Source organism: Pogona vitticeps, chromosome 2 (genome assembly GCF_051106095.1).
Source record: "Pogona vitticeps strain Pit_001003342236 chromosome 2, PviZW2.1, whole genome shotgun sequence".
Lineage (NCBI taxonomy): Eukaryota > Metazoa > Chordata > Lepidosauria > Squamata > Agamidae > Pogona > Pogona vitticeps.
In genome coordinates, this window is record NC_135784.1 from 256,904,348 (window position 1) to 256,924,883 (window position 20,536).

The following is a 20,536-nucleotide window of genomic DNA, read 5'->3' on the forward strand; positions in this document are numbered from 1 at the left end:
CTTTACTTTCAACCTTGGAACTGCAAATGTCAATGATCCAGACATTTCTTCATTCTATTACTACTATGTCAGATATGCTATGTTCAAGGTGTCTATCCGTTTGGGTCCGGAAATTGCATAAATTCTTGATTTCCTCATTTTCGGACACCTTCTATACCTGATATTCCTACAGGTTTTTGGAGGCTTCTCCTTCCTCGTGGCCTCTGTGAATGGACACAAGTGGGCTGTTCTGCATCTGCACAGGACGTTTCGGAAGTTTTTAGAGCTTAAAAAACATTTGACAATGAGATATCCTCCCGTGGAGCGCATGCTCCGCCTTCCCAACATCTCCTCAGTTCCTTTTTTCTGCTGAATTGGTAGGACGTATAGGAACACCTAGAGCGAGAAACAGCGAGTATTAGATATGGAAATTATCTGATTCCTCAATTGATTCTCTTAGATTATAGTATAATTATTATAATTTTACATCCCCTTGTGATTAGCCTTTAATTTTTTTTTCCATTCAACAACCCAGTCTTGCCCTGAATGTAAGAAACCTATGAAACCGGCGATAAAACAAAGACTACAATGTTTAAGAACATATTTGTGGGCAACATCTCTTCGCCCAGCTATGGAAACACTTATATCACCAACATCCAAGGAATCAGTGGATAGCTTGGACTCAAGTTGTTTAGGACTTTATAGGTTAAGACCAGCACTTTGAATTGTTCCCTGTAACCAGCCCCAGTTAACAATCTGGCTGAGGCATTTTGGACCCACTGATGCTTCTGAACACTTTCCAGAGGCAGCCCCATGTAGAGTGTGTTACAGTAATCCAGTCGAGATATAACTAAGGGATGTGTCACCATGGCCAAATCAGAGCTCTCAAGAAACAGGCACAAGCTGGTGCACTAGTTTTAACTGTGCAAAGGTGTTCCTGGGCACCACCGAGACCTGAGTTATTTTTCTGGAGGCTCAGATACTTCCTTCTTCTCCTCCTTGTTGACCTGCCCCTTCCAAAACTACAAGGCAGGGAAAGAGTGAGGAGGTGGAAAACCATCCTTCAATTGCCTGAAGCTCTCCTGTTAGGCAACTGTGGGGAATCAGTGCAGATGGACCAGGTAGTGATGAAAGCATGTAGCAAGGAGATCGTCATGGAGATGGAGGTATCTTGTCCAAAGATTTTCAGAACCCAGAGCCAGCACTTCAGATATATGTGTATTAAAGCTTTTGCAGGGGAGGAAGACAATTGCAAAGAGACCCAATCTGTAAATATTGCTCCTGGCTTAACCTTTCAGCTGTTTAGAAGAGCTGCTTGTGAACATATGTACAGACTAATCTAAATGTTGTTTTGGTTAATCTTTACCAAGAGATTTGATTAGCACTGTCATTAGACAGTGGAGAATATGATGAGGAAAGTAATGTCAAGAAGATGTCTCCCTACCTAAAGATAATGGGTCTCATAAACACTAAGAATGTGAAAAGTTTGCCCTCAGAATGGCTGTCCTCAACATTTGCCAAGCCTGCTTCATAGGAGCATGGCCACAGTTTGACTACAAATATTAGGATAAATTTGACACTTATCCTAATAACAAAGAGGCTTTATTTCTTTCATATCACCTACCCTTACCAGTCATGGCTTGCAAGGGCTGTTCAGGTATACTCTCACTACAAGCCAGGCCTGTGTGGGGCAGAGAAATGGTAATTTCTAAAATCCTGAAGAACCTACAAAACCACATTAGCACAACAAGCCCTGAGAGGTAAATGTAAAATCAGAATAACAGTGACCTGCCTCAAGGATCTTCTGCAAAGATTGCATTTACTGGAAGTACAGTTTCACTGCTTGCTGCCATTTTATTATTCTTTGACAGCTCTTTATATTGTTTTATAACATTGGGTTTGTAATTTGTATTTATTTATGTTCATCCAGTTGGATGTAAGGTGTTCCATAATTTTATAGGATGGGTGACTTCAAGTATATTCAATGACAGAGAACGGAGAAATAAATGACAGTCAATATCACAGACCAGGCTATTTTTCCAAAAGCATATTTGGCCTCTTATTCCCGTTTATGTCATATCCTCTAGAATGAGTTCTGTGTAGGGTTGCCAGACATCCGGCAAAAGGAGGACATGTCCTCCTTTTTAGCCTAATGTCTTTTGTCCAGCAGGCAAAGCTAAAAACCTTTAAAATGTCCAGCTTTTGGGTGTGTTGCACACATGCATTTCCCTGATGCTTGTACTGTGGACTGAAGGGAAAGGATTCTCTCCCTGCCTCCAATTTCCTGCCCAAACAAACAGGTGCTTCAAAGCGGTGTCCTTTGTGCACATTTTTCTACAGGTTGTGGTCGGGGCTTTGGCGATGATAATTGGGGGGGGGTGGTGGTGACTAATCAGAGATATACCTAGATAGACTTATGTTGTATTTCACTATATATTGTCATCTCTCAGGTTACCAGTGCAAAGAGGAGGTAAGCTTCATTGCGGGGGGGGGGACCCATGTCTAGCAAACTGTGAAATGCCCTGGGGGAAATTGTAACATTACATTTTGCTGTCAAAAGTGGCAACCTTTACTCTGCTTCTAATTATTTATTTAAGTGCATTTGTAGCTAGGCTCTCTCCCCATTCTGGAACCCAAAGTGACTTCCAAAATGGTGATGGAAGCTCAACTCGTATATACATTAAAATATTTTTTAAAACACCATGGAACATTCAGTAGATGGTTTATTGCAATATCATTTTATTTATTTATTTATTTTCAGTTCCGTGCCACTTTTCTCTTAATTGACACTGGGAGAATCACAATTTTAAAAAATGCAATTAGTTATTAACATTATTATATGTTATATATTTACTTATAATATTAGAAGAGGTGGCCACGTGAGTCTATGCTAGCAAGTCAGGCAAAAATGAAACAAACAACCAAACAAAAATGTTGTGGTATCTTAAAAACTAATTGCAATATTTTAATGTTAGCTTTTCTGGACAAGTCCACTTCCAGGCAAACAAATGTGTATTTGTTTATTTGCATTCTGTTCAGAACTAGATAAGAAATGTGCAACAGGATTGTAAATCATTCAGTTAAAACATTTTGCTGCTTTTTCATAACTTCCAACCTATGTGTTGTATGTTCCCCACCCCCCATGCATGGAGCCCGTCCTTTATTATAAGGTAATAATTGTACAACTGGCTGTTTAAATAGTGGGTTTTGGTATTTGGGGGGGGGGAAGGCTCCATTGAATTTATTTTTATTTCTTAACATGACTGTTTCTTGTTCAGTTCGCTAAGAGACATTTATTGGCAGCTATTGTAATAAAATTGTACTGATTGCAAGTTGAATCCAGAACAATTCAAATAAAACATTCAAGACATCCTCCTCTGTCCTCTATTTTGTCTTTCTATGTCCTCCTTTTGGTACCCATGTATCTGGCAACCCTAGTTCTGTGGCTCTACTGTTCTTACACATGTATGTTCTGCTAGGAGATTATGAGGTTCTGAAGTGCCTCTGCAACATGGACTCCAGTTCTTAGATTCATGAAACCAGGTGGCCCATGAAGTTAAAGTTCACAATACATTTTCAAAGCTGGGGGAAGGGCTGCAGCTGAGCTCTCTCTGGTTATCCCTTACCGTTGTCCACTGTAAACTAATTAGCAGTCTCTCATCAACCAAAGTCCAACCCTCCAGTTTTAACCATCCAATTTAAATGTAAATGAATAAGATTTTTGAACTTACTAACCGAAACTGTTAAGCCTTTTCCGCTAACCCTCTGTTCCTTCTAGCTCCTGTCACCCAAATCTCCAGGAAACAACTTTAAGCCTCCAACTTAAATGTAAATAAACTACACTGTTGAAATCAATAACAATTAAATAGACTGTTACATTTCTACCAACTTTCCCTTTCTCACAGCTTGTCCTGCCAACCCTTATGAAAAAAACGGGCAGAGGGAAGCAAACGCCAGCCTGCAGAAGGGTCCAGCAAACAGGAGGAAAGAAGTAATACAAACAAAATTGGGAAAACATTGTCTGGACTGTGGGGAAGTCCTGGTGTGCCTGCAGGGAAACTTTAAAGGAACAATTGTTCTGTCTGGAAGAGTCCAGAGTTTATCATGTCATGGCAAACTAGTGATTTGGTTTCTGACCTAGTGAAAACTATGATTGTGCAGATGTTAACAGCAGTGATATTTGATGCAGCTACTGAAGCACAAATGCAAAACTGAAAGGAGAGATGAAGCAAAAACACTGAAAACAGCAGGAAAACAGGTGCCACAAAGGCAAAAAGGAGCAAGGAAACCCCTGGCAGACCACAGTTGCTCCTGCTTTGAATGTTAGAGATGTAACACTGAGGAGGTTGGAGGGTGATTATCTAACAATTGGTTGTATTGATGCAAGTTCTCCTTAAAATTAACATTGTAATGTTCATGCTTTCTACTGAGCTGAACTGGAATAATTTGGAGTAATTCCTATAAGTGATGATGGCAATATCATACCTCCTTCCCTTCTCAAAAGAGCCTGAATTTATAAAACATTTAAGTATTCATCCCATGTCACTCCCCAAATTTGAACGTTAGTCCATAGAGGAAAGCAAAATAAGAAAATATTCTGCACTTCTATTTTCTTATCTTAAACAGAAGCTACCAAGCTTGATGGCTTGAACATGGAACTGAAAAGCTATCTCACATCTCCAAGAGGATGTAGCTACTTATCTCAGCAGGGTTTTCATATTGCTTTCATACCTTGCATGTTTACTGTACAACTAGTACCCAGCAAGTGTGGGCAGATCTTAAACATGAAATATATGCGCTAGCTTCTATGTTGCAATGTTTGTGAATTAAATGTAAATACTAGTTTCTGATGCAGTTAAGTTTCAATTCTAACCTCTGCCATTTCTGATTGGCCTCTGATGAACACAGCTGAAAATCATTTGGGTTGCGTTTTTTTAAAATGTTCTTGCATGGAAATATGAGATGGTGCAAATGCATCTTTTGCTTAGCTCTCCTGTGCTAAACTTTAGATGTGACATGAAAACTTGCATTTGTCCCTGTGGTGAGAAGTGCAAATCTAGGTGGAATTCATTAATTTCACTGTGGGCTAGCATTAGGGTTAAATATACAAATTTTTTGTATTTTCTGGATCCAAAGAGAATTCTACCTACGTGAATGGGGTCAAGCTCTTGACAACTAAAAGACAAAACTTCTGGTTCTTGGGATCATGGTTCATAAAACAAAAACATCATGGGATATTTTTGTGCCAATATGTTACATGGGCTGAGCCAGAAAAAAAGCTCAGCCAGTGTAACATATTGGCATAAAAATATCCCATCCCATAAAAAATTACGGTTGCATCATGTAATAGGAAATTGGGAAACTTCCCCCAATACAGCTCCTTTTTGTCTGAAAAGAAAACAGGTTGACGCTTGCAGATGTTGTTTACAATTCTTCAGGAGACAGTGTTATAAAATGCATGCATTGTTGTTCTGTGTGCATTCTGCCCCATAGTGTAGCTCTGGGGGACTAAAATGTTTTAACTGAAAAGGTAAGGATGAAAAGAGACTCCCAGACCTCCAGCTACCCTGTAGAATTAATAAGACAAGCCCCCTCTCCTCAACACACAACACACACACACACACACACACACACACACACACACACACACACACACACACACACACACACACACACACACACACACACACACACACACACACACACACACACACACACACACACAAAGATTTCTCCAGCACTTTTTTTCTTTTGAGCAGTAATGTGAATGCCTCCCTTCAAATGGTTAAGGAAGAAAACATAAAAAGGTTTGGCCTAACACTATTCCAAACTCAATCAAAGAGCAACCTTCATGTGGGAAGATATTCAGTGCAGCCCTTAGGTTAGCTTTCTGCCATATGCCTGCTTTCACTGCAAGATACAAAGACTACATGCTACTTCTCCTCTTGTGTTTTTCTTTTTTTACCACCTACGTTCTAAAAAAAACATATGCAGAGAAGCAGCTGCAGATTTGTGACAGCCATGGGCTTTTGTAAGATGGAGGCAGTTGGATATCAGTTGTAGAGGTAAGAAAGAGAGAGGGCATCTGCACCAAACAACACTTTCAGGCTTACTTTTGACCATTTTCGATAACTCTGCAGCCATTTTTCTGGAGGCTGTTTATCTACCATAAACACAAACTGTGGAAAGCAGCAGAGACAACCGCTCTTCTGTTGGGGTTTTTCTTAACTTTATTTTTTTTTTAAACTGAGTGGCAGGGGAGAGGACAGAGAGACAGAGGAATAAAAGTGCATAAACTAGACCAGCTAAGGGTGGGTGGCTTCCCCTGCCACCACAACTGACAGATGTTGGGAGGAGCATTAGAATGCTTATTCACCCCAACATAGCACAGAAATGTAGCCCTTTGTAGGATTCATCTCTAATTGTTATTGACTGGAATCCATCCAAACTCCCATCCTCTGGATTCACAGAATGAGCCATCTTGCATATACTATTACATCCTCCTACATACTTCATCAAACCATCTGGTCCAGCAAACCAGGCCAAAATCAGACTTGTGGATCTCTAACAAATGGAAAACATTCTGGAAGCAATGAAGGGCAGAGAGGATAAAAATGAATGAAGTAAAGAGAATGAAACATGGATGATTTCAAGTAGAAGGGCATCAGGTTCCATAAATTCTAGTGACATGCTATAGGTTAGCAAACTAAGAGTAAGGACTTAACACAATCTTATCTGTGTTAATTTCAGCTTTTTTTTCTTACACCATATGGAATTTCACATACAACAGTTGTTCAAAAGAGTTGTCAGACTTTTATTGGCATATACAAAAAAATCACATATACAGAATAACAACAAACTATTAATAAAGTGAATGTACAAATGTGTTATGTCTCAGTCTGTGGCTCCTCACTATCTGGTTCAAAAAGGCTGCCACGTTCTCCACTATTAGTGACTCTCCTGTTGACAGAATATACCTCAGTGTGTCACAAAGAGTTGAGATTACCTTCTGGAGAATTTCACAGGCAAGAAACAAGGCACCCAACAGAACTGATCATGACTGATGCCATTGATTATATAGCCTAAATGTATTTATGTTAGATCTTGAGAAGGGGTGTTGGGATATGGCAAGAGCCAACTCTGGCTGCTCCTGGCTGCTACTCTTGAACGGCTTTTCACAATCACAGCAACATCCCCATCATGGTGATATTTTTTTCCAAAGTCTCAAGATGCTAAGAATGGGATTCCCAAAAATTAGAATGGCTCAAGGTAAGAGCAGTTTCATGCAGTGACAGTAGATAAAAAGTTGCAGATAGACCTCTACAATGACACAATTTATTGATGATAGCATTACATTTTCAAGTTATTATTCAAACAGCTTTAATTTATCGGTTGTAGAGCAGTTTTGCAATGGTTGTCATGTGAAAATATTTGGCCCTGACAACATGAACAAGAGTACAGTTCATCATGACACTTACGTTAAGCAACTCTGTCAAACAAAACATTGTGTTCTGTTAGATGTTATGGCAGTTTTGCTGTAAACAATCAGACAGAAAGACAGACAACTCTAGAGATAAGAATGCGACAGATTGTCATATAGCTATTTAAACCACTGGTCCATCCAGCCCAATATTGTCAACACTGTCTGAGAGTGCCTTTGCAAGGTTCAGACCAGGAGTCTTTCTTATTTGTGCTTGGAGACACCAAGGACGAAGGATGTTCTATTTGCAAAGCCGATGTTCTAACCCTGAGCTATGGCCAGCCCCTACCTGTTTGGTAGGGGCTGGCCATAGCTTTCCTTCCTTCCAACCATGTAAAGTGAGCATTTGCAGAACCAGTTCTTAGTAGTTCATACCACTCATACTCACCAAGATACCTGCTTTATTGAAATCACCTCAGGCAACCTCTGAGCCATCCCACAAAAAATCTGGCCAATCCAATATAACATAATTCTTTATTAATGCTGTCTTTGTTAAGGTTTTCATAGCAATTATAATAAGTGCTTCTTAGTATTTATAGGTCTTAATAAAGTAATGGGTTTTTCCTAATGTCAGGAAAAAGTGTATATTGCCTCTAACAGCAAAGAGGATGTGTGTGTGTGTCTTTCAGACTCTGCATGCCAAATTTCCTAAGTGTGTACCTGAGCAGAATGCAATGTGTGTCCTTGAGAGTCAGTCATTGTCACATTTTACAGTCTGCAAGCTGTATTTAGCAAGGAATTGTTTATTATTTCCCTAGGACACACTATGACACCAAAGAGGCCAGCACAAAACTGACTCAGAATAAGAATGAAAGCATATTTTTCAGTGCCTCATCCTGAAAAGAATTATTTACCATAGTAAAGATATAAAATGTATCCCTGTATGGAAAGGCCTCTCATTTTATTTTACTTTCAGCATTTTCCCTTTTTATAATCTGCTCTACACAAAATGACATGGCAGTTCGACAAAATTTGCCTGCAGAGGAGTGCCCTTATTAGCACAGGGAAGGAGAATAGAACTCATATTTCCTGTATCACAAACCTTTTGCCTGACATTATAGTTGCACAGTAATGCATTTATGTTATTGTGCAGCAGAGCAAACTAACATTCTGCAAGAGCAGCCCAAACCACACAAAAAACCCTTTGAATTTGGACTGCAGATCAGCACCAGTTTTGCACAAATGTTGCAAATGGGCTGTTCTTGTTCTGTGCCAAATTTGGGGACGTTTGGGCAGATGGTTTTCAAGTTATAATTTTTTAAATGTAAAACTGTTTTACTCCCATGCAGAAAATGTGACCCTAAACATGCCCAGATTTAAAATAGCTCATAAAAATTGAAAAGACCAGTCTTGCTAATGTTGAAAGAGAATGGTTGATCCCACCTGCTTTTTTGTTTGGAAAGAATCCAGGCTGCAGGAGCTAAAATGCTCACCCAAAAAAAGGCCTTTCAAAAGTGAAAAACTATCACTTTGTTATAAGACTGAGCATGCACAGAACAGGCTTACCAACAAGAGTGTTCCAAAGTAGATACATTGTTGCAGCTTCATGGCCCTGGAAGGGAGATGTTTGGAAGGCAATGGAAGGTCACAGAAATAGTAAAAAGACAGGTTTTCTTTGAAGACTAACAAAAAATTAATAATCCAGGCTTCCTTTAAAGAAAGTAATGGAACAATAATCCTTCAGAAAGGGACATGTTATTTATTTCCAGAGATTAAGCATTTCCAGAGATTAATCAACCATTCCACCCATCTTGTCACTATACAATTTCTGATAAGTGGGGGAGAAACCCCCAAAGATGTTATCAAGTCACTTCTGATGTGTGATAACTATATGAGTTAATGACCTTGACTATGTCATACCATTAAGAGTTCTGCTGAGATCTTGCAAATCCATTTCTCACATTAGTTTATTCTCTGTTCCTACTGCCCCCTTTCTTTTATTGTATTTTCTAGTAAGTTCTGCTGAGGTCTTGCAAAGTAACAGCAGTGGTTTGTTTTATTGAGACAATCTGCCTCATATTAGGTGCCCCCCCTCACTTTCCCCAGAAATATTGTCTTTTTCTGGTCAGTTCTGTGTTATTATATTTGCATAGTAGGATAGCCTCAGTTGACTCATTTTTGCCTTTAGTGAGAGAGTTCAGGCGTGATGCTTGAAATGGCCCAATATTGCTATAGAATATCATTGTCAGCAGAAAAACCGTTTGCATAGGAACAAGCAGCCTGAATATTGACAAAACCAATGACAGCAGTCAGTATGGTCTGCAGGATAGCCTTTTGTGTTCCCTATAATTGACAGACAACCTTTTAATTGCTTTGTGTTTGGGTGAGAAGTGGTTAACTATTGAAAAAAGGAGTCAGCTTCTGAGATTTTCCATTGTGTGGTGTCACTTTGTGGATAGTAGTGAGCAGAAGTGAGTATCACGTAGACCATCTTGACTGCTGCCATTGGTGTTGTCAACATTCAGGCTACCCTTTGCTATGTAAAGCTTGGAATCCTTTTTCCTGCTGGCAACACAGGCACAGTATTGGGCCACTTCCTTGCATTTTGGATACAGAAGCACAATATCCCACATTCATACACCAGAGGGTTTTGTTTTTAAAAAATGAATACTCTTTTGAACTAGATTCTCTCTCCTCTGCACCTCCTTTCTCCTTCAAGCCCAGCCTTGCCATTAAGTAGGATGTGACAACTGCCTTAGGCAGCAGTCACTGAGGGGCAGCAGCAGTAACCTCCTAATCAGCTGTTCCACCTGAGCCCCCATCCACTTTCCTTTCTTGAAGAACAAAACTGGATGGTCTAAGTCTGCCCTATACCTGCACAACTAATCTACTCCATTTTCAAGGGTGATGGAGAAATCTTTCTCATTTGAAAGGATGGGTTTAGGTTACTGGCCAGTCCAATTTGCTTCTGTAAATGGAATGAAGCAGGAACCATCTTGCCATTTGTGTGAGGCAGAAAAATATACTGAGCCTTCCCTGTTCTCTCCCTCTCTTTTTTTCCTTTGTATTCAGGGAATTGCCTTATTAGAACTTGGAAGTAGCAAGTTACAAGTAACGGAAATTCCCATAATGTATTAGGATGGGAATAATCTACATGTTTCACTTGGGATTGTCTCACTATAGAGTCTCATCATAGGGTTTGGTCTCATCACAGACCAAATAAGAGATGGATTGACTCAATTAAAAAAAAGCAGTGGCCTTGATTTCAGAAGAGCTAAGCACAGCTGTTAATGACAGGACATTTTGGACTCTTTCATAGGGTCACCATAAGTCAGAGGCAAATTGATTAGAAATAATAACAATGAAGGCATAATAGCATTATTTCTGAAGCAACTTGATAGCTGTAAATATCATAGCATTTTTTCTCTTTGCAACCAGTAGTCTTTCCCTGTTACTTCTAAAACACTTCTGGGGCTAATCAGAGGCAATTTTGATCATTTAGGGGCCCTTCTGCATTTTTAATATATATATTAAGATGATCAAATTATTTATTACTCTTTAAACTGTGCATAATGTGTTGCTTTTTAAAAACTTGATGGCTAATGCTAATACATTACATGGCTGAACCATTCATCTTGGGTAAGAATGTTGAGCGACTATTAAGGCAGTGGTTTTGTATCCATTCATATACGAAAACAATTTGCTTCTGTTGTTTGTATTTGTAATGGATTGGAGCATATTATTCGCTTCATAGCATGGGAATTCTCTAAAAGCATTTGTTTCCGGTGCAGTGGAAACAAAGATGTAAGGATCAGACTAGGCAAATAGCTTAAGCTGCCTAGAAGGCTTCCCATTCAAGCTGAATTCTCCCATTCTAGCTACAGAATGCCTGGTTTTAAGCCACTAATGCTAGCTAAATATGCCATCTATGCAACTCAGCAATAAAATATGGTGAAACAGCTGCCTCAGCTGATGGTTTGGGACACCATTAAAACTAGGAAAGTGAGCAAAGTGGCAGTACTGTAATTGAATGTGTTTTACTGTGAAAAAGATTAGGATATTCCATTGTAGGTACCAAATTGTATCCAATTATTCTGTCATGGCTGACGGACAGAAATCCAACAACAGAGAGAAATTTGATTGCTGGACTGGAAGGTCTTGTTACCCCAGCCATCCTACCAGTAATCTCATGCAGGAATCTAAGAGCCAGTGACACAACAGAAAATTACAGATCAGTGGGAAGTCTCAATGGAAACAGGACTGACTATATTAAAGTATTAAAGGTAGAGATCACTAGTTTGATAACTGATAGGAAGAACACCCTGTTCTCATCCTCAACCAACACACCAAAAGCCATTGAGAGACTGGGTCACTATCCATCTCTCCGACAGGACATCCTAGCAAGGGGACTGGTAGACACGTAACTCTGCTCACCAATTCAAGAACAAGCTGCTGTACTATTGCTTGCTTTCCCCTTCTTTCCCTACTCCTGCTGTTTATATATATCATGGAGCCCAAGAAAGTAAAATCTATCACTGCCTCCATATCCTCCCCTTCTATTTGCCAGGAGGTGATGGGACCAGTGGCCATGATCTTAGGTTTTTTGATGTTGAGCTTCAGACCATTTTTTGCGCTCTCTTCTTTCACCCTCATTACAAGGTTCTTTAATTCCTCCTCACTTTCTGCCATCAGAGTGGTATCATCTCATATATCAGATATATATGATATATGAGATGATGATACCACTTTCTGCCATCAGAGTGGTAGAAAGTGGTATCAGAGTGGTTTTTAAAAGTGTACATATATACACAAATAAATTAGAGAATGTGAACATTGCATACATTGTACAAAGCATATGAATTAAGCACATAATGGAAACTTTAATATGATGCATTGCTGCAGAATTTGATGTGAAGGACAAAGTGTTGATGTAAGGCTCCACACCAATTTTTGTGCCACAAACAGCTCCATAGGAAAAAAAAATCTACTTTTAGGCCCTGTATTGTTTATTATTATTTAATTAGAAACTTCAAGTGTCCAGCCTAAGAAATCCTTCAGAAGTCTTCCCAAATAGAGAAGTAAACACTCTGTTGCAACGTACCTAGCCTTTATGTATCAGCTAACTCACACTGAGGAAAGAGGAGATGCAGTGCTGCCTGTGAAAATGAAGGGTTATCTGCTTTCCTAATGTGCTAGTCAGAGCAAGGAGGTGACAGATTGGAAGGAGGAGGTGTTGCTGTCATTCAGCGGTATCAGAGCAGATCATCTGGCTGGAGAATAAACACTGTTATACAAAGAACTCACAGCTGTGAAGGATAATGGTGGGCAAACATCAAAGCCACAGGAACACCTATTGCTTTATCCTATAGAAGAGAATCCGAAAGAAGAGAATCAGGCTAAAGCGTCTTTTAAAATCCCATTCCAAACTGTGTGGGGGACCTCTCAACCATTTGGATAATCCGAAATTTAGATCAGTAGGAATACCATTTGCAATGAAGCTTACAGTATAGTATAGGTGAGAATTTTTTTGTCGTAAGTGTAGACCAACCTGCAGCAAGCAGAGGAAACATTCTGGCAGGGAATGATGGGAACTGTAGTCCAAGCTATATTCAAGGCGCCTATTTAGGAAAGGCTGGTGTAGATAATGAGCTCTGTGACAGAACAAATGGTGCTGTGCCCTGCAGCTTATACTAAGAGTAATGGGTAAGGCAGGAAAAGACACACATTTAAAGAAATTTGATCTGAGTGCAGCATAGTCCATCTCCAGCCTCTTTTGTTTGAACTTTAGTTCTCAACTTGGAATAAAGAAAATAATGATATCCTTTCAAAATGTGTGCTTGTGCTTTCACTGTCAGTATTGTGGATCCATATTTCCTTTATCTGTTCATGCTGACTGAATTCAAAGAACAAGGAGATCATTACAACTTGTTTCACTTACGAATGTCACATTTTTGTTTGTTAAATAAGGAGAACAGAAAAGTCCTCCTTATTTAACAAACATAACATCTGACATTTTCGGTTGTGGCCCCATACTTATGGAATAAACTCCCAGTAGAAGTGTGCCAGATACATTCCTCTCAGTTTTTGAGAAGCTATGAAAAACAGAATTGTTCAAAGCTGCCTCTTATAAATGCATATTACTTCGTGTCCAACTGTCCTTTAAATTTGTTTACTTGAGTTGGGTTTTAGCAAGTCATGTGGTCCCTTTATTATTTATTGTTGTTGATGTTTATAATTGGTGTTGTTCTGTTTTGTAGGACCACCCAGAAATTGTGTATCGCACAATTGGGTAATATAGATGTTGAATGAATGAATGAATGAATGAATGAATGAATGAATGAATGAATGAATGAATGAATGAATGAATGAATGAATGAAATGTTATGTTTTGAAATAGCACCTCTGAGCCTTAAGAGGAACTCCTAGTAGACATGACTATAGTGCCAAAAACATTTGCATGCCATAGTTGTAAGACTGGAGGTGGGCAACTGAGACTTAATACAGAGAGAAAGACAGGTTATATTAGTCAGACTTGCTAGCCAGATCTGTAGGGATAGACTGTGGTTCAAAGAGGAGGCTATGAGGAGTCACCTGCTCTAACTGGACAATGAGTCAGGCAAGCATACCTTCCTTCTGTTAAGGGCAACCATTCCCAGAAAGCTTACCCATATTATAGTCTTTAAGGTGTCACAAGATTCCTTATTTCCTTTGGGAGGTTGTTAGCTGATTGGTCCCAATAGCTGACACTCCTTAAGACTGGGGCAAATGCATACATTTCTCCTTCTTAGCTCAAGAAGATTTAATCTAAGTCTGGGAAGAAAAGGGGCAGAGTGCAGATTCTGAGTGGAAGATGCAGAAGGCAAGAAAGACGCAGAGGGCTTTAGAAACTGCCAGAGGACAAGGAGTTGTTTCTTGCAGCAGAAAAATTTGCAGCTGGAGTGTTTATATGCTGTACTTTCATCTATTCTCACTCGTATACTTGTACATAAAAACAGTTTTTACAAAACACTAGTAAGGCAATTCTGAGAAATACTTAAACAAATTAAAACCCAGATATTATAAAACACACAACATTCAGAAAGCTAGAATACTTAGGTCATTTACTGAGAAAAGAGATCCATTTTAGCTGACCAGTAAAGGTCTAAATGGGAAATAAAAGAAAAGAATGCATTGTTTGAAAAACCTAGGAGACTGATTTGGACGCCACACCCAAAATCAAATTGGCCGTGTTGATGTCCAGGCTTTGGTAAAAGAATATCAATATTAAGAAGTAAGTCTCTATCAAAGTCTGGGTGAGCACAATGTTAACAGGTCAGGAGCATCTTATCACTTCCAGCCCTGTCTCTACTGTAATGGCTGAGCATGTTGCAGAGTTTGGGTTAATTTTGGTTAAATTCCTCTAGGTGCACAGCAGAAGTGCAGGGATTCACAGAGCGGAATAAGTTCCTCAGAGTAGTTCACCCCTTTTCTCATTAACTGGCACTTAACATCTCAACAGCTCATTCTGAGACATCAGTAGGAGAAGGAGCAAACAGTTTCATTACTTACAGTAGGAGAGATCAAACAGCAAACTGACAAACATGATTGCTCTCAGCAACAGACTTCATCAAACGTACTGCTTCCAACAAGACAGCAGATGACGAAAGAGACACAGGACAGACAAGCAAGGCTCTCATTGAACTCAGAGGCAGGGAAGGAACAATTGGTAAGTGCTGGATATATTGATAGTCACCCTAGCCTAGAAAGGTCCCTCCTAACCAGATCTACTAAAGGCAGCATGTGAGGTTGCAAAGAACAAAAGAAAAACAAAAGACCCCCACCCTCCAACAGATCATGGGTGGTATTCTGATGTTGCTTACTACCTTAGGCTTTAAAGAGCTTCTGTTCTTCAGCTCCCATGGAACAAATAGACACTGACTGTGCTAGGATTGCCGGTGGCTTCTGTACAGTCTTGCTGGCTGCTTTTGGTGAAGGCAGGGCAGGTGCCACCCAGCTAGGCTACTCTGAACTCTTCAGAGAAGTGTGGTAAATGTAACAGTACATATACCACCCTGCCAATCTGTTCATGTTAACCTCCATTTTTAAGATTTGTGTGGATTTTTTTTTTTTTCAGAAACAGGATCAGAATGAATATCCAGTACCAGCTTTGAACCGCTTTGGGTCCTTTGTTGGGAGAAATGCGGCACATAAGTAAAACTAACAATAATAATAATTTATGACTTGTTTTATAGGAGATGTGTTGTTTAAATGCAACCCCCCAGCACCAATCACCATTAGCTGTCCTACCTAGAACAGCTGATAGTTGCAGCTAAACAACACGTGGACAGGTGCAGATTTATTGCAGGCTACTTTTGCAACCTTTTTCCCCCCTTCCAATAATAATTCAAATACCGGGTTAAGTCTATGGAGAATAGTAAAGGGGAAAATAAGAGACAAGGACAAGAGGGAGGGAGGGAGGTCAAAGAAAATATCCACATCTGAGTCTGCAAAACGACTGAAAGGAGAATATATTTCCAAGTGTTTCTATGTTTCTGTAAAGTAGTTATGATTCTGATATTATAAATGTGGACATAACATTTATCCCTGGAAAGAAAGCAGTGGATCAAAAACTCATTTTAGCTTATATAGTATAAAATAATCTGATGTAGTAGTAGGAATGTATCAATTTATGAAAGTAAATGTAACAAATTTGTATTTCTTGCCAATCTTTCATGTCAACTGGCTTCACCTAAAAGTATACCTGTCTAAAGTGATCGTGAGAAACAAAACAAGTGAAAAACTGTTCATAAGCATAAGGAAGATGATGATATCCCTATGGGAAGATGTAATACTAGACTTAGGAACTCAGTGCGGTGTAGTGAAGGGGTCCCCAACCCCCAGTCTGCTGGTCCGTGGGCTTCCCAGGATTGAGCCACAGAGATGGATCTCCGCCCCCCTGCACGCATGAACAGTGGGCATGTCGCACTCGTATGCGTGTGTGTTGCACTCACAGAGGCGTGTTGCACTTACATGTATGTGCATGAGCGCAACACACCCAGCTATGAGCACAACGTGCCACTCGTGAGCGTGATGCTCCCACCTGTGAGTGCAACTTACCCACCCACGAGTGCAGAGGTGCCCCCGCCCTCCCCATGCACAGAGCCCGCCCACCCCAACCACTTCCTGGTTCCAAAAAGGTTGGGGACCACTCATGTAGTGGATAGAGTGACATACTAGGACTCTGGGGAACTGGGTTCAATTCCCTGCTTGGCCACGGAAACTCACGGGGGTGGTGGAAATGGTAAAATTGCTCCTTTAAATACCTCACCTACTTTGAAAGCCCTGTTAGGGTCAGTGTAAGGCAGTTGAACCTTGACGACACGTAACATAATACTACACTTAATATTCCAGGGGATTTGTTTCATCGGGATACTGAAAGTCCTTGGCAGATTCCTCCAGTATCCCTTCTTGCCCATCCCTGAACCAAAAGCTAACTATTCTCATTTGTTTAACATTTACTAAATGAGGGAAAAAAATGGTAATTTTTATCCTCAAGTACCCTGCAGTTCAGATGAAAGCCCTCATACATTAGAATATGTGTAGAAGTCATAAAGTCACACAGACTATCCTCATTCTTCATCACCTACACACTTGAAAAGCACAAGTACTACTGGCAAGAGTGCAAGAGAAGCCTTCCCTCTGTGTGAATAGAATTCCTTCATACAATGGGAGATGCTAATTGACCCAAGATCACCTCTTGTGCAGAATACACTTATGTATCTTCACAGGTACACCAGAATGTGTACAGGTACACCAGAATGCCCCCATACATTAGAATATGTGCAGAAACCATAAAGTTCGACACCAGAAAGGGCTTATTGCTGCATAGTTGTCATGAACGCCGGTAAGATGATGTATCAGAAGCTATCCTGTCCCCCAAGAAGTGACAGGGATGGGTGTTCTTCAGCCTTCTAGTTGCTGATGAACTGCTACTCGGGCTGCGATTTGTCATCATTCAGGCTGCCTGGGGTGAATGAGGTTAAGCAGCATCTGGAGCGCCAGAGGTGTCTCGGCCCTGTCTTACATGACATAAGTTGTTTCTCTGCCCTTTAGGATGGCTGAGTAGGGCTCTTCCTGATTAGGCATTTGCACCTCTACTCACCATTGCCTGTTATGTCAGAGGTTTCTGGGATTTACTGGTTATTTTCAGGAGTTGTATCCTGACATTCTTCTTTGTAGCCTCTGTGAATGCACACTAATGGGTTAAGTTTGCGCATGCACAGAGGCCTCAGAATATTCTAGAGCTAAAAACACTGCTAGAATCACACACCCCCGCAGCCCACGAGGTCTGCCCATCCTAGCAGTTACCTCAGTTCCTTTTTTCCGCTGCATGAAGAGGACTCTAATCTAGAGCTCTCCCGTTCAGTTTAATTGGTTCACCTAAATAGAAAGAAAATAGAACAGACCGCTTCATCAATCCTTCTAATTGTTCGTATTCCTTTATTATCCACAAAAGAGAGAGAGAGAGAGAAGAAATTGTTTCTCCTCTCCCATGTTCCCCTTCCCTGTTGTTTTCCCGCCGTTTATGGCCCCTAAAGTCTCTTTCAAAAGGTGAATTTCTTGCGCTAAGAAGATTCCCACTACAGACGGTCACAAAGAGTGCTTGTTTTGTCCCAGCAAAACCCACCAGCCCTCGACCTGTCTGCATTGTAGAAGTTTTACTAAACAAGTTATCAAGTTAAAAGAACAGAGACTCTGTGCCTTTCTCTGGGAAAAATCACTTAAACCACCAAAAATGGACATTCCAAAAGTCCCTCAGTTGCCAATTTTGTCTCCTGTAACATCCCTGGTTCAGTCGCCTAAATTAAAGGATTCTAAATCCAAATCTAAATCTTCCACGACTCACTCTTCTACTTCCTCAAAAACTAAATCTAAATCCTCATCTTCAAAGCCTAATAAGTCCAAAATACCTTCTTCAGTACCCAAACTTCCTGAAAAACAACAATCTGATCCTCAACTTATTGACTTGGTCTCTGTTGAAAAGTTGGTACCCTCAGTACCCAATCAATCGCCATCCCCACTGCTCGCAGGTTCGGTCCCCTGGGCAGATACGTCGGTGGAGGCACAAATGGTATATGATTCGGCCGCTTCAAGCTTCTCCTCTAAGGCTGACTCTCGGTCTTCATCCAGCTTGCGGTCCCCTTCCATTCCATTATTCTTTTTCAACTCTCCTTTCTTAATCTTTAAATTGCAAGTTAATTTATCATTTATTGCTATTTTTCATATTTCTTTGTACCATTCTTCAATTTGCAATTCAGTTTTTAATTTCCATTGCCTAGCAATAATCAGTCTAGCTGCTGTTAATAAATTAATTATCAGTTCTTTAGTCATTTTGTCGTATTCCACATTCTCATACTGTATATTGATAACAAAGCAATCTCAGCATTACATTCTATATCTTTTCCACACATATAGCTTAGTTCTTTGAAAATTTGTTTCCAAAATCTTTACACTTTTTCACATTCCCACCACATATGAAAGTATGTACCAACTTCTTTCTCACATTTCCAACAGACATTCGGATGATTGGCATTAATCTTGTTTAATTTTAACGGTGTTAAATGCCATCTTAAACTGAGTTTAAAGAAGTTTTCCCTTATTCTTACCGACATAAATCTTAAAACCCTCATTTTCCATATCTTCCTCCATTCTTCTTCATTTATTCTTTTTCCAATGTCTTGTTCCCACACTATTTTCAATCCCTCTTTCTCACTTTCTTCTTCCTCTAAATTAAGAAGTAAGTAGATTTTACTCACTGTACCTTTTACTGAGTCAGTCATCTGAATGTCCTCATATGACAATAGAAATTGTTCATATTTTGTATATTCTCTACCTTTATTATATTTATTTACCCATTCCTTAGTCCATCTTTCTAGTTGTACATAATTCAACCATGAAATACTCTTATTTTGAAATATTTGTTTCATTTGATCTATCGATCTCATTTTACCCAACCAATCTTTCAATCTAATCACTTTTTTTCTTTAAATAAATCTGCATACACTTTCATATTGGTAGCAAAATTTTCTGTTTCCGTCACTAATCCAAGTGGAGAGTATAATGAACATAAATTCTTTTTATACTTATACCATATGTTTAACAATGTCTTTAAGAATGGATTATTAATTTCACTTATTTTATCTTTCTTAACTATACCAAATAGATATTTTTCTATATCTCCTTGTAATTCTGATGATTCCATTTCCCACCAAATTAGCCTTTCCGGATTATATATAATTTCCCCAATAAACCTCAATTGGTTAGCTAAATAATAGTTTCTTATATTTGGTAAACCTATACCACCTTTTTTTGTTATTTTAAACCAATGTTTTTATTTATTCTAGATTTCTTCCCTTCATTACAATACTTGTTAACTATTCCTTGCCAATATTTCGAATCATCCTCTGTTAACTGCATTGGTAAAGTTCTAAATAAAAAATTAATTTTTGGTAGAATTTTCATTTTTATCATTGCAATCTTTCTGAACCAAGATAACTTAAAATTACCATATTCCTGTAATTTCTTTTTAATCACTTCCTTTAGTTTATTATAGTTATATTCCTTTATTTTTTGGATATTTTTTGCTAAATCTATTCCTAAATATTTGTTTTACATATTTTAAAATCATATTTTTCAACAAACCTTTCTTGTTCCACTCTACTATGATTAAACAACATTAATTCGGATTTTTGCCAATTTATACCTAATCCAGTTATTTTTCCAAATTTTTCTAAATTAGTTTTAATTTTATCTATACATTCTAATGGATTTTTCACTATCAATAAGGAATCATCAGCGAATAAATTAATCTTTATTTTCTTCTTTTCTCCCATACCTTCAATTAAGTCATCATTCCTTATTACATTTACCAACATTTCAATAACCAAGCAAAACAGAACTGGAGAAAGAGGGCAATCTTGTCTAGTGCCTCGGCCTAGAGCTATTTGTTCCGTCATCCCATCATTAACTATTACTACAGAGGTATTCTCTAAATATAATTGATCTATTATCCCCCTAAACTTCTTTCCAAAACCCCAACCCTTTAAAAAATCTTTAATGTTGGCCATTCCACACAATCAAGCCTTGAATATATCTAAT

At 39.1% G+C, this 20,536-nt stretch overlaps 1 long non-coding RNA gene across 1 annotated transcript in view; it reads left to right on the forward strand.

The window, feature by feature from the left end:
• The window catches only part of LOC110072041 (uncharacterized), a 96,829-nt gene extending 88,994 nt beyond the window's left edge, over positions 1-7,835 (forward strand). The window contains exon 3 of the long non-coding RNA XR_002299329.3: positions 3,885-7,835. This is a non-coding gene — a long non-coding RNA (uncharacterized LOC110072041). The remainder of the gene's footprint in view (positions 1-3,884) is intronic.
• Positions 7,836-20,536: the final 12,701 nt, after the last annotated feature.